The 19140-nt window shown below is 42.6% G+C and overlaps 1 protein-coding gene across 3 annotated transcripts in view; it reads right to left on the reverse strand.

Moving 5' to 3' along the window:
- The window catches only part of LOC138472772 (anoctamin-7-like), a 439062-nt gene that overhangs the window by 314977 nt on the left and 104945 nt on the right, over window positions 1-19140 (reverse strand). The window lies entirely within an intron of this gene.

Consider the following 19140-nt stretch of genomic DNA (forward strand, 5'->3'; position numbering starts at 1 on the left):
GTTAGTCCCATGCCGGATATTTGGGGATTCGGGGGCTGGCAGCCTCATAACAGAGATTCGGCAAATGCCTCCCCCCCCTCCACCTGGCCTCCCTGTTCCCCAACAATCTCAGAAGAAATTACTGTTGGGGTTGGGAGTAACTCCAGACATTCTGGTACGAGGGCCCTGGCTATGTGTGTGTGTGGGGGCAGGAGGCAGGGGTGGGGTGTAGGGGGGGCGAGGCGGTGATAATAAGCCCATAGATGACAGCAGTGCTACCAGTGGGCCCTGAGTAATGGCAGAAGGAAGGATGACTCCAGAAGCACTGCCATGTCCACATGAGCCCAGAAAATGACGGACACAGATAAACCGCAGACGTAGTGTTTCAACCAAGGCTGCAAAGAATCCCTAACTATAGACAGAAGCGAATAACACCTGCGGTTCCCCAAAGTTGTCAGGAGCCAAGAACTTTGTGGGGAGGGGACGCCATGTTGCCTCTTAACGCTTTCAGTGCCATTCTGCTATTCCGTCTATAGTGCAGGGCATTTAGTCACAGTGGCTGCTTTGAACACTCTCAGCTGCCTGGCCCTGGGGCCCCAGTGAATACCCTGTTGTGCACTTAGGTGTGCTCTGTTCACTTCATTGGGCTGGCACTTGCCTTTGTGGCATTATAACATGCGCCAGTGGTCTGCAGCTAGGGCGGACTGGCTTATAGGGAACTCTGGAGATTTCCCAGTAGGCCTCTTCATGCTGGGCCTCTTTTGTGTGGTATTGCCAAATGTTGCCATAGGAACAGCTTTGGGCTTGCTGAAAATCTGTCATTTGGGTCCACTTTGAAAATTATTTCCAGGGCCTCTTTTGGTTCCCAGTCCACCCCTGCCCTGTAGTATTTTAAAATGGCCAGAGCAGCCAATTTTCAGTGAAGTGTCACAGACACAGGGTTACTTGTCACTTTAACACCTTTCACTGGAAGTATTCATGAATGCCTTCTGAAGTGTATGGAAGGTGAAAGGCCCTTAACATGGATACCTATGCAAATCAAATGCATTTAGCAGGAAAATCACAGGCTGGCGTAATTGCGTTCCTGCTTGAAATGCGTTACACCAAAGTTTGTGCATATGTTTTTCACGCATGATATGATATGATATGGCATCTATAACGCGCCTATACACAAGTTAAAGCTTGCTTTAACACTGTGGAGGGCTAGAAAGGGGTGCCCAAAGTGCTCTAGAATTTTAGAGTAATATAAAAGGAGGGAGACGGGTCAATCGGGTGTAGGGTTATTGGGGCAACTGGAGCTCAGCTTTTGCAAGATGAGTAGGGCAGTAGCTATCTTGTAGGAGGCAAGGAGAATCCCAGAGCAAAGAGAGATGTTCAATGGTGCTGGGAGGATAGCTCAAGGGCAACGAGCTTGTCTTTTATTCATAAATCCGGAGGATACTCGATTGAAGGGTTGATACACCTATGTAATATATGTCTGGTAACAGCCATTTTATACGGTCTGGAGGTTTATACCTCGAAAGAAACAACTTGTTAAGCACCTTAGAGGGAAGAATTTGGAGAACTACGCTAGGATTATCTCAGTCTATCCCTGTGGCAGCAATTTGCTGTGACTTGGGTATTATTTCCCTAGCCACGAGGAAAAAAATTCTATCATGTAATCTGTATATAAAAATGCTAATGACTCAGGACAATACTAAAACTTTACATGCACATTTTTTGACTAAAGAAGGCCCCTTTGAAAGCTTTGCGGCCTTGAAAGAGTGGAGAAATGACATTGGTACTTTTTTGGAAAACATGGGATGTACGTGTGATCCTAGTGATAACCTGCCTAGTAAATGTAATGAAAAAAAAAACAAAGCAGCACTCTGGGATATAAATGAAAGGTGGGTCTATTTATCAAAGAAGACCAGATATGCTGAATAGTCCAGACAATCCTTCCCTGTGAACACCACTTTTGTATTTATTTATTTGTTTATTTGTTTGTTTGTTTATTTATTTATTATTTGAATTTAATTGCATTGCAATTTTTACAAAACAACAAACAAACATTTAAGATTAAAGATTAAAGTCCACAGTCTCCTATTTTTCTCATTTCCGGGAACCATTTCATTCGCAGGCCCACAGGTCCCACCACAAGGTAGACTTCTAATCTGCAGTTCCTTTGCTGTCAGAAGTTGCTGGGTAGACTTTCCTAATAAAGTGAACTACTGTAATCACCCACAACGTAGATGTGCCACTCATCAATGCAGTCCAACGTTGATGGTCATCCAATGTTTGTAAGGATCGAAAAAGAGGTGTCAAAAATTGGTGACGCTCTGCAGCCAGCCCAGGGCAGTTAATCATCACATGTTTGATAGATTCAATTTCGGACTCGTCTTTGCAGAATCTACAACCAGTTGATATATTCGTACCTCTTATAGACAAGATTTCATTGGTTGAAATTAAGTTGAGGCGGATTCTCATGAATGTGTCCCTAAATCGCCGATCTGGAAACTTAAGAAGGTACGGCATCAACTTGTTCCACTTCCGAGCAGGATATGGTATCTTTCCAACCAATTTAGAAACACTAGCTTTATCCAAGGTTCGGATCCAGTCAGCACGGAACAGCTTTTCTTTTACCCATGTAGGGTTTGTAATAAGATCATCTTCTGAGCAGCAGAGGTCTGACAATATTTTATTCAGCTGGGACACCCAGTTGAACAAACTTACAGAAGGGTTGATCTCGATTTCTTTCTTTACTATGCCCAACAACCTTGGACAGTTGGGTAGCATTGTTTTTCGATATAAAGATAGCCTTTTCCAATCCACTACTGCTTCCAGGGATGATAGTGATAGTTCTCTGTGCAGGGCATCTATCTGGACTGAGTCTGGAAGATTTAGTTTCTTTTTCCAGATGATTGATTCCAAGCGCCGCCAGATCTCTGCTGGGATACCCAGGATTCCGTCACAGCCATATGTTAAGGACGGGACTATCTTCCCCTTGTAGTATGTTATGGCTGCTGCCAAAGAGAATCGTCCAAATGTTGCGTCCATGATTTTGGCTTGGCTCGCCAGTTGTTTAGCTTTGGTTTTCAGGTCTTCAAGGAATGGGGTCTCTACCAAGCTGTTGTTTGTGATAGTACCCAAGTATTTGAAGGTAAACCAATTGATCTTCTGGGTCCCTCGTTTAAATTGCATCATTTTAGTCTTGGCTTGATTAATTACAGGCGATTCAAGGCAGTGTATCTCTTCAGGCTGTCCAGCTGTCTTTGTATGCCAATTCTAGTTTGGTCTATTCAAATAAGATGGTCCGCCTAGACCAAACGGTTCACTTTCTCTCTGCCTATTATGGGAGGGAATGATCGCAGATTTGACTCAAAATGATGGATGTCCGAGGTGAAAAGGTTATACACTGCCGGAAGCCAGTGGGCAGCCCTGCTTCACCCCTCTGATATTGTATTTACATTAAGAACGTGCAAAATGTGGAGGTCAGACGTTTCTTAATGCTCTTAAGGTCCAATCAACTTCCGACATTTATGAATTTAGGTGCTTGGATCAATTTACCTTATGAGGAGCGGCAGTCTAGGTTATGTAAAAGAAAAGTCGAAACTACCAGACATCTATTTACCAACTGTGAAAAGCTAAATGTACTATATGAAAGAGCCTATGGTAATAGGGTACACTCCCTAGATTTTTTAGCTGATTTTTTCTGGGCTTATATTTTTATGGCAGAAAATTCAGTGATTAATTTGAATCTGTTCTATCTATGGAAAGTGATTTGAAATAAATTGAGAGTATTATGAATTTGTTATTGTTTTTACCCTTTTAAATGTCTTCTTTTTTAAACCTATTTTAATCTGTATGAAAAGCTGAATTTGTATTATTGTATGAGAATTGCAATTTGTTTGCTTTTGTGAGTTGTTTGTGTAAAAGGTTTTATTTAACCAATAAACACATTTAAAAAAAAGAAAAAAATGTGTTAGGAGAGTTCTTTAAGCGAACAAGACCCGGGCTGTGGCGCTGGACCTCACTGATTTGCATAACGCCCATATGCAGCAATTTAATTTCACAGTTAGTATATGTAACTTGGTGAGAGGTTTTCTCCCAGTCATTTGGGGCACCATCTGCTCCCTTGTACCCCAACAAAGCACACATCTCAGTTGATGGACACCCCTTGTTTAGGCCAAAAAGCAGATACCATATATTAACTAAATTTAGAGATGAAAACAAATACTTCTGAGATATGTTAAATAGCTTGCAGATGGAAACAGCCACCTTGGTCACTGAGATGGATTTTGGTTATATAACTGGGATAATGCTTGCCAGATAAATAGGGGGCTCCCATTTTGTTGTCCCATTTGGGTTCTCAGATCACCTATTCAAATGATTCTGTGGAAAACCAAAACAGAAGCAAATGCCATACCCATTTTCTACATCCCCCTCATTTGTTCCTTATTGATGATGCAAATATCTAACTTGTAATCTCAGATCTTATTTTGAGACACACCTATTCATTTAGACAATAATTACTGAGAGATTATGAGCCTCATTCGAGGTCGTGGTGAAGTACAAAATTGGGAGTAATTCGGTAACCGCCAATTTTTTGGGTGGTAACAGATTTATTGCCATTTTCAACACACCACCAAATTCTGTGTTTGGGGGAAAAGAAATTGGTGGATTTATCATGGCGGAATTACCGCTCACAGTAAATCTGTCAAAATATCCATTGAGTTCTATGGACTACAGAAATGGGAGTTACACGGCCCCACCACCACTTGTTATTCTGTGGTAAACCCACAGGACTGAGTTGCAGTAACAGTAAATGATTATGGTGGTAATTTGCTCGTAATGAGGCAGTATGTGTTTAACCTCAAATTTACGGCACTTGTTGGCACCAACAGACATTTCCTACCCAATCTAAGAGACCAGAACTACAGAATAAAGTTTAAAGCAAGAAACCTGAAATGTTAATTTCTTATTTGTCGTTGTGAGGAATTCGACCATGCGCACTGGGAATGTGTGCTCGTCTAGGCTTTTTTGAAGTTTTGTAATGAAATGGAATGTTGGAAGATCAACCTCCGGAAAATGTGTGGGGCTAATCCACACATATTTTCCTATGCTCGCCGCACAACAACCACATAATCAAGTGTACTCTAAGGGGACACAGCCTACAGACGCAGTCCTCCTGTCATGTTCAGCTGGAATGTGACATCCACAGGTCCATCAAAGCATCTCAGGAAAGAGGAAGCCAACACCTTCTTCTTGCCATGGCCAGCCTAATTAAAATATCAAAGGCTCCATGGATCCGCCTTGTTTATTGTCAGTTCTGTGTGGTGGCAGTGCATACTGATGAGTTAATTGAAGCATGCTTGCGAAGAGGCCTGGTCGTAGAACTGAAAAAAGGGGACAGGAAACCAACACCTCTTTGATATGCAATGTGTCAACTTGAAGCTAGCTCCCACCCCTCTGTATGAAGGGCAGTGAATGTCATGTCTGGGACAACTGTTTACAGTAGGCAATCCCTGCAGTGTGACACCCTTTCAGAGGGAAGAAGTATGTGATTTGATGGAGACAGAAAGTCTGTTCTCGCCACAAACTTCAAGGGAGACCTGCACTTTGATCAGGAGCCACAGAGAGCTCAATTAACCAGAGAGACTCTTTGATCCACTATAGACAGGAAGATGGGTGGCACATAGTGGTACATGTTGTCACCCCTTACCTTTCCTGTTGCAAAGACCTCTGGTTATGACCTCATGCATAACATAAGATTGCTGCTGGGGACCCAGGATTGGTTCATTAAGGTAGGCTTAGCCTGCACCAATCACTGGGGCCAATTTGGCTTTAAAGGAGGGTTAAACCCCTCATTTGGCAGAACATGCAACAACTTTGAAAGGAGTAAGAAGGATCATTTGGACCCTGGCTGAAGGTACAGTTCTGCCAGTGAAGGAAGGCCAGGATTTCCAAGAGGGAAGCAAGATCCCTCCCCTAAACATCTCCCAGGGAACAGAGGGAGATACTGAACTCAGAGGACATGCCCAGCAACTCCAGAACCAGTACCCAGTTAGCACACAGTGTGCCCTGCTAGGTTCTGCCAGCAAGCTTCCTAGGTGGGAAGTGCCAAAGTGTCTCCGAACAAAGGACAAAGCTGTTGCCTGCAAACACTGTCCTCAGCTTTGGGCCTTAAAGGACGACAGAAGCTCAACAAAAGAAGCTAGGAGGAGTGCCACGACAAGCATCAACCAGCACCCATCTTTTAAGGACATTTTCGTGGAAGTCAGGTCCTCGAACCGCGACCAGCTGCACCACTGACTGTTGTCACGCTACAGTCACTAAAGCTGTCTGAGACACCTCGACCAGCATTCCAGATCCACGAACCAGCACAGAGACAACGATTCTTGACCCTGAGCCGCCGTGTAGGCCAGCCTGCAGCCATACTTCCAGCCTCGCTTGCCGAACTGCCTGCCATCTGATTTCTGCAGCTGTCTCCCATCCTGAACTCTGTCGCAGGAGCTGCAAAGTGTCTTGGAGTCAACTCGACCCTGTCATGCATCACGATCAAATCAAGCACCAGGTACTTTGTGATTATGTTCCCCTGGTCCATCTCCGAAAGCCCATAGTGACATTTATGACCCTGTTGCTCCCTTGGTGCTGAAACCAAATAACCTTGAACTGTAAGGCTGATTACTTTACCAACTACCATCCTGTCAGTCTCCAGAGTTCATCCCATATCCTTCGTGAAACTGTCTGTCCCCTGTGTTCCTTTACAGGGTGGTTGTAGTTGTAGTGTGCTAGAACTGTCTGTTGCAATAATAATGAATTTGATATTTTTATACAACTTTGACTGGACAGTCCCTTTCATCATTGGGAAATAATTGTATTTTCACTGTGTTGCAACTAACCAAAAATCCCCGACCTTGCAGAGATAAGCCTGCTCTTCCATCCACGTTACCAAAATTGGACAAGGAGGTTTATAACTGACTTGTGTTTCCAATCTATTTGGATCCCTTCTGGTGTACTAGAGGCGTGGGGCTAATTGATGGTTTAGAAACCGATATTCATCCCTGGACCACTGGTGCCCCGGAAGGTGATTCGTCAAGTCGTCTATGGGCATTTTGGAACACCTCTGACCTTGAGAACGAAACTATTTCCATCCGTGAACTGTCTGCTTCTTTGTCTTTTGGAGTTTTACAAGTTCTGTCGTCGGCCTCCTCCTCTTTTCTCATTAAAATATTCCTTCTACCTTGAGAATCTCCTCTATTGGGTTTCAAACAGATTTTTATGTCGATGACATGCACATTTTCTTTACTTTCCCCGCATTTTCATATTGTTTACACCAGCGCCCATCAGCTATCTAGGACCTATTAAATACTGGATGGCTGAACATTAATAGCATCCCAGCCCAGCCAAGACAGAAATATATTTAATTTCATGGACACCTCTTCTTTTTCCTCCCCTTCATTAATGTATTTTCCGCTATCTTTGAGTCCTACCTGCCATGTCTACCAAGAACGTACTTTTCACAAAAGTATGGCGGTATCTGTTATACAACATGTGGAAAATACAGTATTTGATAGTGTTCTCCTCTACTAAAGAGTTCCATCAGAATTGTGTTCTTTCCCGCCTAATCTACTGTTGATCCCTCCGTGCACGTTCACCAAAGTACGGTATGTTCTTCCTTGCCAGCTTATTCCACACTCTGATTGATGTCTGCATATGGTTTGCTCCTAATTTACTAATCTCTCCCCCTATCTCTTTGAAATGACGTGACATCTTATTCTATGGGCCACGTTACGTGTGAGATTTTTCTGAAGAATTATCGGCCAACCCGTTTTTCGTTGATGCTCCACAGGAATTTTGCGGCTATACCTTGAGTAGCAATTCTGATGCAGTAAACACACTGATTTTTGGAGGTAAAGTGGAGGATTCCCCTCCAACCTTGGGATTTGACAGTGCAGAAAAATTGTCAGTAACTCTGTGACTACCAAAACAGTATGAGTAACGGAATAATCTCCAAAAATGTACCACACGCCTGAGCTTGTAATGAGGTCCAACATCACTTTGTATGTATTATGTTCAAGTCTATTTGCTTGCTCTTGAAAATTCACCTCGTTTTTTAACTTCCTCTCAAACCTCTTGGGCTCTCTGCTCTGCCTTGATCCCCTTTCACTTTGTTAGTGAACACCGTTCCTGACGGCTCCTAGCCAGAAGCGTAGCCAGGATGGTCTAACAAGTGGGGCCTGAAGCTAATGTGGTTGGGCCCACTGCAGTGACATTAATATCTGTAAATGCCCACAGAGCGCTGCTGAGTGGGCATTTACAGGTTTTGGTGGTCCTTGCCCGCTCAGGCCCTACCCTGTCTACGCCTCTGCTCCTAGCTCGTAAGTTAGGGAACCCCTTTCCAGTGAACAGTCAGCTTACTTCAACAATGGGTTTGCTTACAATTCTTCTCAAAGGTCATTGGTTAAGTGGTGTTGACTGGTTTTGCTGATTGCACGTTTGCACATATTTTATTTTCTAATTGCAAAAAATGTCTGCATCTTCTTTATGTACCCCTTCAACATTTTGGTCACATTATTTGAATACTTTTCGAGGTAAATAAATCATACTAATACAAAAGAAGATGGGTGGCCCAGGTGCAATGGTCAGCAGGATCACAAACGAGCGACGGGGACTTCGCGGATTTGATGGCTGCGGGGATACATTTGCGCTTAAAATAGCTGAATTAATTAATGCATCTCTACAACTGTCTCTGCATTTTTCCAAATAGGCAGAATGCCATATAAGAACACGAAAGTGTTCTTTTTCACTTTGCACATTCACGCAAATAAGGGGTAATTTCTAGCTATTTCAATGCACATCCCAAATTCAGAAACGAGACGCACAGTGACATGTGCAGAGCAGAAACACATTCCTCTGGGACTCTTGGAAACAGGTGTAGGGGATGCACAATGCATGCCAGGGTCAGTTCTGACTGTGTTATGCATTCTTCTACCCCTGAAGTTCACCCAATAGAATTGCAGCGAGAGGAATGGGGAGGCGAGAGGAAGTGGTGCAGGTTGTAAGTGTCAGTGTCTGGGGAGGGAAGGGAGAGCCGGCATAACGAATTGTATATATGTCGCACCCCATTTCTCAAGTTGGGGTTAGCAGAAGGCTAAAGTTACGTGTTGTCTTTGTATTTTCCCTTTTAGATCCGTTGCCTGCGAGTTAGGGTTTACGTTTCCCGCCTTTCCCGATGTCGCTGAATTCCACTGGCAGGCTGAGGTAACTGTGGGTGACACGATCTTCACTCCAGGGAGCGGTGCTGAGCTGGTTAGCTTGTGTACAATGGGAAGAACCCGCTTTGAGTCAGTGGAAGTGTAGAGCTCCATCACGGGTGTGTGTTTGAGAGATGGTGACAGTTCGCCCGTGAGATAAGCCATGAGGGCGTTGGTGACGAGAAGCTGGGATGATCAGAGTATCAGATGAGGGGAGGATTTATGTCCCAGGGCCAGATTATTTCCCTTATTAAACTCTTGGGGCTCACTTCTACTAGCTGAAGAAGCTAATAGAAGCCCCTCCCCCCACATTATACAAGTAAAGATTCCTTCTTCACTGTAATTGTATGCCATGTAGTACTTAGTGAGCCTATCAAGAGAATGAATACCACCCAGGAACCACCCATGGCGAGCCTGGATATCTGCCAGGAGACAGAAGGGCTGCACACTTATAGATGTCAGGATGTGAGTCATTTGACAAGGTACAGGTAGCAGTTTAGATGCCACCATTCCTGAGAATCAGAGGATGTTGAGGTTTTGCTCTTACATGCTGGAGGTTTTCACAACCCCCCTACGCTTTCCCAATTGGTTCAGTCTACTGCTACCTTGGAGGGTGGGTATCAGCAGAACCAAACAGTGCTGCTTTGGTGGATGTGCCAAACCTATTCACAGTATGCGTACCCCCGACTTTCAGTACTCCATTCACAATAGAGTCAGTGCTTGAACACCCCACAGATACCCTTGAGAAAATGTGGCGAGTGCTTTTAATGTGCTTCATTAACACCTGTTTTCTTGAGAAAGGCTATGTGGCAAACAAGGGTCTGCATTTCGGCCAGTACTTGAGTGCCCCACAGCCGGCTGCTTCAGAGAGATAGGGAAGCTTATTTTGTAGACACTACCCTGGCTGGCACCACTGCTTTAGTGCCCCACTGCTGCTCCTGGGGAAAAGTAGTGATTGCTATGTATGCACTATGAGGGCAGCCTTGGGATTGTCTCTCCGAGGGTTTATGTTGCTCTTCCACCAAAAAGCTAATCTGATTATGTGAAGAAAATAACCAGACACCTTCTTCCGATACCTATTTGCCCATAGCGAATTCCCGCTAATCAAATTAAGGGGGGGGTTCATCCCTAAAACAAAGCAACATCTGGATCCACAGATAAACTTTACTGTGCTCATTAATTAATTGTTTTATACAGAGTGTTCCTGGTTAATAAATACATTTATTAGTTGTTGCTCCTAAGGTTGTGATGTGGTGCTCTATTGAGAAAGTCGCCAGCATGTTGGCAGTTCCTCCAGGGCAACTAACAGTCCCATATGTGTCCTTGGTAGGTGGAGGCTCATTTTAGAATCTGTTCACCTTTCAGAATGCGATTTCACTGTCACACATCATCAGCACACGGCCAATCACATTGATCCAAATTTGCAGCAGAGAAAATCAGAAGATTCCTGTGAGCATCTCAGATTTGCATCTGCTGCCTTATATCTGATTCACAAAGGCTGAAAGGGGAGCTAATCTGGAGATGCCTTGAGCATCACTGTGATGCCCTTGAGCAAAGCTTTGTGAATCACATTTGCACTTGAACATCAGAAAGAGGCTCCATGCATATCCAGATGTTATCCAGTCCTAGGCTCTGGCAATCAAGTATAATGTAGCATTGGCAAATCAGAGAGGAGAGCATATAGCTCTTCATTTGTTCCAGTGCAAATATTTGAGAATCAGGCCTGTCAAATAGGACACCTATGATCAAGAAGGATGCCAAGACCAAGTATTTGCCATTCACTGTTTTTATTTAGGCACTATGGACAAGGCGTGGCCAATGGAAATGTAAAACTGTGAGCTCCCCACAAGATATAATAACAATCATCATAATAGTCTTCTCAAAGAATTGTCTCTCAGGCCAGATGTGGGTAGTTAGGACTTCAATACAGTGGAGCCAGTTCTGATATCTAGACTGACTTTGGCACCAGATCATGTTGATGTATGGGTTACTGGTCATTGCCAGAAGTAAGAGCCAGATAAAGGTACCTAGTGTGCGCTGAGTGTACCCTAGACTTCTCCTTTACCTTGCTCAACTGAGCATAACCCCGTTTGGCCCTGGAACCCCTCCTTCCACCATCTGGTCCTGCCTAGGGCTGACTGCCCCACCAGAACAGTCCTCTTCTGTGTAACTAGGCCTTCTTTGTTCTCTCCCTCACTCCTTGAACTTCTCTGATTTACTTCCACCTTCCCCGCAACCACTCACCTCCTGTGGTGTGACTGCTTCTGTGTCACTCCTGGGCCATGATATCCACACCGCCTTCTCACCCAGGGATATACCACCTCCTCCTGAGCCTTCTCTTCCACCAACTCCTTCCTGCACCCTGGTCTGATGGTGTCTCCTCCTCATGAACCTGTCCTCCATCTCATCTCCCCAATGTCTCTGGTCTTGTCTCCTCAGTTGCTCCCACATCTTCCTTCATTGTGCTCCTTCCCATCACCTCCTCCTGCCAAAATGCTACTTCAAATGTTGCCACCACCTTCTTGTGTGCACTATCACTTCTGGATATTGCCACCTGCTTTGATCCAGACACCAACTGTTCTGGTCACTCTCACCTCTTGATGTTGCAAGCTCTGCCCAATCTCCTGTACTACAACCCCTCCTTCTTTTCAGTCTCCTCTCGTGATGGCAACAGCTCATCTTTGACATCTTTTACTACCACCACCTCCTTCAGTTCACTCTGCTCTCCTAATGTTATCACCACCTCCTTGTGTTTTGCTTTACTGGGACCATCTCCTTCTGTTCACGCTCCCCTCCCTATATTACCATCTCTTCTTGTTCTCTATTACTACCACCACCTTCTTCTGTTGACTACCACCTGCTTCTTGCCCCTTTCAGATCTCACCACCCCTCTTGCTCTGCATTGTCACCACCTCTTTAAGCAACCCAATTTCTGCTGCCTACTCTACTCCCATCGATCTCCAAATGTGATCCCCCTGCTCTTGCAATCCACCATTCGCAAGTAGGGTTGGTTGCCTAGATACTGTTTTTTCCCCTGCATCTGGGTAATCTTTTAACTAATGAGCTGTACCTTTAGCCGTAATTGAGAGAGGACTGGGATTGGCTAACTTAATTGAGCTCACTTGGGCTGCTTTGGGTTCAGAGGGTTGGTCAAAGCCTAGATCTGGCCCAGCCCACCATCTTTAATTTGAGACCTTCTCCCTGAGGCTGTCTATATTGCACTTGGGGATGGGGTGTGATTAGCATGTGGTTTAGAGATTTAACTACTCTGGTACATTTTTTAAACATCTCTGAAATGCTTGAGTGATTGGCAAAACATGATACCATTTTCCCTTGCAGGAGATTCATTGATCAGTGAACAATGACATTGTAGCATGGTTCTCTTTGTCAGTTTCTCAGTGTTAGGTAAGTCGCAGGCTTGAAACATTGTACCATTATATCTGTAAACTCAATTCTTTGGATGTGCCAGCGAACCAGCAACAGTGGCAATGTTTGTGCTACCTTCGTTGGACATGCAGAACGAGTTTCTGTTAAAAAGAAACGTTTCTTTCTCCAGTATTGGTGATTTTGTCTGCAAGATTTAGACTCTCTCCATTGGCAAGGAGGAGTCTTTCATTTTCCTGGCAGAATGTTATAACTTTCTGGGTTAGGGTTGAAGCCTTTAGGGCTAATTTTGGTTCACTGGGGTGGGGATGGTCTGGACCCCTCGGACTGGCTTATGGTAAGGCAATGTGACTGTCCCCAGCAATGAGTTGGGGATGGGTAAAGTGACCAGTGGGCCCTCTCCATACTGTCACCAAGCTCAACATCTACTGGCACAAGGTGGCACCTGGCCGAGTGAATCACTCTCCTGTTGGTTCCCAGAACCAGTTATGGTTCCCAGAACCTCATTGTAGCTCCATATCTTTATTCAAACCAGTCTTAAGCTCATATTACCTGATGTTCTCCTCTCCCGTTTACTAGGCATTTAAGAGCCCTCATGCTCCACTCAAGCCTTATTGCTATATTACAAGGAAGAGAGAGAGACAGAAAGAAAAAGAGAGGAAAAAACATAGGGGGCACTAGATATGTATTGAGAAGAAAAAGGGACATTTTGTAAAACAATGCATGAATTTGAAGAAGGTTAAAAAAATGCTCTCAGCCATGGACGGAAATAATAAATAGTGATTTGATTTGCCATTGATTATTTTTTGAAGGTTTATTTTGTTGTGTTTGTATTAATGTGAATTGGTTTAACTTTGTAAACCTTACACATATATGATTTCAAAGACATATATATATATATATATATATATATATATATATATATATATATATATATATATATATTAATATGCAAAATTAACATTACAGTCAAATGGTTAAAACAAGTTTCATAGAAAATAGGAAATAAAAAGATAATTATTATAACCATCAGACAATCAGACAATTAACTTCTTATTTCATATAAATACAACTATGACAACTACTATTCATAAGAGGGAAAAAAAGTTCTCGGTAATTATGCCACCAAGTTAGAAAAGTGCTATGTGTGTTGACTAATGCATAAATATTTAGATATTAAAGAGATTATTTGCCAGCTAATCACAATCAGGTTGATTTGATGTCAAAATGTAACTACCGCTATAGCCAATGGGACCTCATTTCTGCTACACTTTCGCCCCCAAAACTCTTCAGTATGAAGCCATAGTTGATTATCAACACATTTACAAAACTGCAACAGTCTCAGATTTGTCAAAGTTGGACACATTATTAAAAGATGCTTTAGATTTTGTATGCAGTCTTGTTGCTTGCAAAGGGCACAATAGTTTTTACTGTAAGGATTGTTAGATTGCAAATATTGGATTTCGCCAGTTGGTTATTTACTTTAGACCTATCAAGGTGTACACTTGAGGGAATGTTCTTCTTGTATGACATTTTGGCATCTGATAGATTTCAGAGGAGCAGGGAATTGTATGGACAATTACTGTATGAGTAAGCCACATATTTCTTTGGAAGAAAAGAAGATATCAGAACTAGCGAGATCTGAGGGTGGGTCTGAAGTAAACTTTGGGTCAGAATCGCATCATACTGCTGAACTGGAAATCAAGGTACAGATGCATAAAGAAGAAATACATTTTGAGTTAATCTATCCTCTGGCATTTGGTAACATTTTGGAAGTACATGATTGATTTGGAAATACATATTCATCCCCTGGCAGAAAGGAGTAATGCATTTGAACACACAAGAATGTCTACAGAAATACATATCTGGCAGAAAACAATATATTGAACATTTTAAACAAATTACCAGGAATTCTTTAGAAAATATAAATGTGGAGGCAACAGAATTGCACATAACTAAAGAATACTTGAAGAACATCAGGAATAATCAAAGGTTTGCAACAATAGGAGAGCAACACAATTTCATATGCACCATTAATTTGTCAGGTTTTGTTTTTCCCTGTCAGTCCTCTTTGTGATTTCTGGCAGAACTGTAGCTCACGCTAAGGTGTGTGTAAGGACCAGTAAAGAACAGGAAGTTCTAGAGTGTATACAGAATGGGTTCATTAAAATGGGGAAATGTTATTCTTTATACAAAAGAAGACAGATTTACACTTACGCATTGACTATCGAGGGTTGATCAACGTTACTAATCATAACTGTTATGCATTGCTTCTAAGAAGCAAACTATTGGACCAGATCCAGGAAGCTACCATAAATCCTAATGTAGGTTTACTTGATGTATGCAACTAAGTCAGTATTTGTAAGAGTAATCAGTGCATGACAGGTTTCACATATGGAATGGGGCACATTCTGTAGAAAAAAGTTCAGAGTTTAAGCTTGTGCAATGCCCTTGCTGCATTTCAGCACTTTGGGACACATTCTGTACAAGGTTATATGTTTTAACTTGTGCAACGTCCCTGCTGTATTTCCGCACTTTGATGTACATTTAAATGGATATTTTGGAAACATTTATCTTATTTTATTAATTTTGGGTATTTATTGAGCACTGACCAAGCTTCGAGAAGTTGCTGAGCGCTGTACAAATCGTATGCCTTCGTATTGCCAGTCAGGCAGTCTTCTGACCTCCTAATCTTTTACGGGACATCAAACAACACTTCGTTAAAGCATTGTGGCCCCACAGTGCACTGTCAGTGCTTAGACAACCTAGCATTTCGTAATGCTTTTTAAGAGCATTCCCTCGCTAATTCCTCTCAGTGATAAATTGATGCTTTTGTGCAGTAGCACCTTTTGAGCGTATCTATGTGCAGAAGGGGATTACATTAATACACAATGTTGGACCCAATAACCGGACAGACTCAAAGAATATGGCAAAGTACTAATTTATTGTTACTTCAATAAAGTAGGGTGATCTGGCGAACAACGAATTGTAGTTCACTTACTCACAGTTACATTACAGGTGCACAAAGGCTTTACATCTCAAAATGCGTCAGCTATGATGTCATCCTACGTGACAAATAATAAAACCTATCAGACAAGGGGATTGATTAGGGGAGCATTTCTACTCATAGAATCTATAAGTGTTAGTAACTTTATTGGCTGCCCTTTGTCTGGCTGGCAAACCTTGCCTTTCCCTCTATGTATAATACAGATTATAGCAGAATAACAGTAGTGGATTGGCCTATGCTATATTGTATGCTCATCGTCACATAGGCCCTCATGATAGGTTGGCACACTCATCCAACATTGGACACTCGGCTCACTTGCAGTACGTAAGCAAAATGAAACTCAGGTGCAGAGAACAATGACAGACCACTGCCCACTTGTCCAACTAGCTCTATCATCTCTCATCAGCCAAGCCTCAGCCAAGGCTTTTCCTTTGTACTTGAACTTGATGGATGTTCTCTTCTCTGAAACGTAATCTTCGGCCAGGAGCTATGAATAGGCCTTGTTTTCTGGTCTTGCACAACTGTGAAGAGACCACGATTGTGTCCATTTCGCCTTTTATTTAGTGCTATTTGATTCAATAATTTCAAGAGTCATTACCCTCTGCAGCCTCTAGAGTCTTGGTTGCTCAGTCTCACATAAGCTTTTCTGCATCTTTAATTGACAGTACTTGGCATCCATAAATGTTGGCTCATTTACTTAATCTAAGAGAAATATGTCTTGTTTACATTGCTTATCCTAGGTAACTCCCTTTGTACCCATCAGTAGCTTCTCACTGTGGCACCCTTGATCTCTGGTCAGCAGCTATTCTTAGTTCATGCATGAATTTGTATTTCCAGCCTCTGTCAGCTCTGCAGTTCTGGTCTCTCTCCTTCGAGCTCTTCACTTACCTTCACTGAGAGCCGGCGTCCATTTTTCCAACATGGCTGCTCTATCCATGTTATGTTTTCTACTGCAGCAAGCTTCTATATGTTTGATCAACCTTGCATTCCTGTGTATGTACACTTATTATTCAGCTGCTTACTTATCTTCTTTGTATATATGATATATATGATTTCTTCTTACTTGCACATGTTATTTGGTTTCTTCAGTTTTATCTTCATTCTTTAAGTATTGTTATATCGTTTCAGTGCGTCATTGTATTTTCTCCTTATGACATCACTTTGCACCTGTCAGATTTTCTTTACAGCTCTTCGCTAGTCAGTGGTGTCTGCAACTGTCCTACTACCACTGAAGGTACATTCAATATGATTGTCTGAGTGCATAATGTCTCTCATACAATCGATGCAGTATTGAGATGATACCTGGTGTCAGGCATAGTATCTTCCTGTCTTTCATGCAATAAAATGGAGGTGGGGCAGCATAGCCTATTAGTGCATACACATCTGCCCCTCTGCATTCCCCCCTCTGGTCGACGACTGGACCACCTCATCTTCCTCAATTTTCTTCATTTTTCTTACACAGAATAATTTCTTCGGGATTATGTGTTCATCCACGCTCCAGGTCATATGGCAGCATTCTCCAGTTGGTTGACAGAACACCCAATGCCCTACATATTTCTTATGATCCTTAGGGTGAAGGAACTTCATTCCTGGGGGTGCTAGAGGACTGTCCTTCAGGTGCTCACGGGTGGTGCTTTCAGTCTGCATATGCTCACCAGTCTCAGCTTTCACATAGATCATTATCTTCAGCCCATATGCTTTCTTTGCTGTCTTCTCGCATTGTCCAATGAACATTCCTATAAGACAGAATCCCAGAAACACTAACACTAGTATTGCTCCAAGGAGTTGCAGGGCATTTGCTAGCAAAGTTGGAACCCATGAAAACAAAGACATAAACCAACCTTCATCCACAGTCTTGTCTATTTCATCCACCAAATTTGTGTGCAGAGTTGACAGCATAGTTTTTGCTTCTTTTTAATCCTTGAGGAACATGTCTAAGGGTACTTTGGAGTGGACCTGAATGCGGATGGAAACATATGTACTTTAAAAACTGAAGGCTGGGATTGAACCCGTGACTTAACACACAAACTGTAAAGATATTGAAAGGACAAGTGACAATAATTGGCCCTGATTTGAAAAAGACAGAGGTACCGTCAAAACACATGTCATCATATAGGCTGAATGACCAATAATAATCCAAACCATTTTTGAGCACCAAGAATCAAGCTCTTGTGTTTTTCTTTGCGGTCCTTTGGCGCATGAATGCAATCAAGGGTAACTTGAAAACATAGTTTTTGCTTCTGTCAGGGTTCTATTTTCTTCATCATGGGCAGGTGTAAATTTACAGCAAGAAGGCCCAATCTTGGTGCACACACCTCCTTTCATTCCTCTAATCAAGTCCAGGACATACCTGTTCTGGAGGGCCATGTGCCCGTTTGCCCTTAGTTCTTCTTTGATCGCATTGAATCCTTTTATTGTCGTGTTGATCATTTATAGCAGCTCCCAACTAGTGATCTGTAACCACTTGGAGTTCACTGCAGTCTTGACTCCTGGCAGGAATATAGACTTGAAAATCTCTGCCATTCTACTGAACAACGTATGCTCATCTGGGATATAATAATAGGCTTCTATCGATTTTGCTGAGAAGTAATTCTCGCTTCTTAGCTTCGATTAAGCAACCTTTTGTTCCTCAAGTGTGCATCTATTTATGGAAAGTCTGTGATCTGCAGTTTGCTCTGGTCTACTACTAAGACTGGTATACTTATCAATTCCAATCAACAAACTCCTCTCCATTTTGGTGGCAACTTCATATATGCTCTTGATCTACAGAACCAATAGTAGTCAATTACTCCATTAGGACTGCTGTTCCTTCCTTCATGCCTGGTAAATCAAAAACTCTGCCACATTTGAGATTTTCTCCAACTTTTATCGTGCCATATTTTCTGAAGCATAAGGAGGCATTCTTCATGGGTAGTATCTGCAATGGTCCCTCCTCATCGTTGACCCATGTTGACAATCGTGCGATCTTAGGCCATCCTTCCGGGGTAAAGACTGTTCCTTCAATTCGTAGTTGGCCTCCTTCTCAGCATTCTCATATTTCCTTCCTGTTCTTGTCCTTACATTGTAACATCTATTTTCTTCAACTTTGATTCCTGCTCCATTTATCCAGGTTGTTCATATTGTATTATTCAGTGCATTGTTTTTTGCTTTTCACTTACTTCGTGTCTTGTACATAATTGTTTTCTCTTTGGGATGTCGCTTTATTCACTCATACTGGATGCCGTCCTGCCTTGAAATTGTCCTCTGGTTAGGAAAAGTGCAAGGTGCGTTTGGCAGTGTGCTTTTTCACTGATACTTCTGTTCCTATGAATATTTTAGAAGTTCCCAAAGCATAAGGTATACACGAACATACATAGCAGCTTTCATCTGTCGTTTTTCTCCCGGCCTTCTACATGCACTGGTACCACATGTTATTCCTTTAAATGCGACAAATTACCAAGATATGAATTTATACCTTTGTTATCTTCCCCAACTTCTCTTTTAGATCGGGCAATTTGTTGGGAAATATCAGAAAAAATATCACTCGTACCTTTG

This window comes from Ambystoma mexicanum, chromosome 8 (assembly GCF_040938575.1).
Source record: "Ambystoma mexicanum isolate Mex_15411 chromosome 8, UKY_AmexF1_1, whole genome shotgun sequence".
Lineage (NCBI taxonomy): Eukaryota > Metazoa > Chordata > Amphibia > Caudata > Ambystomatidae > Ambystoma > Ambystoma mexicanum.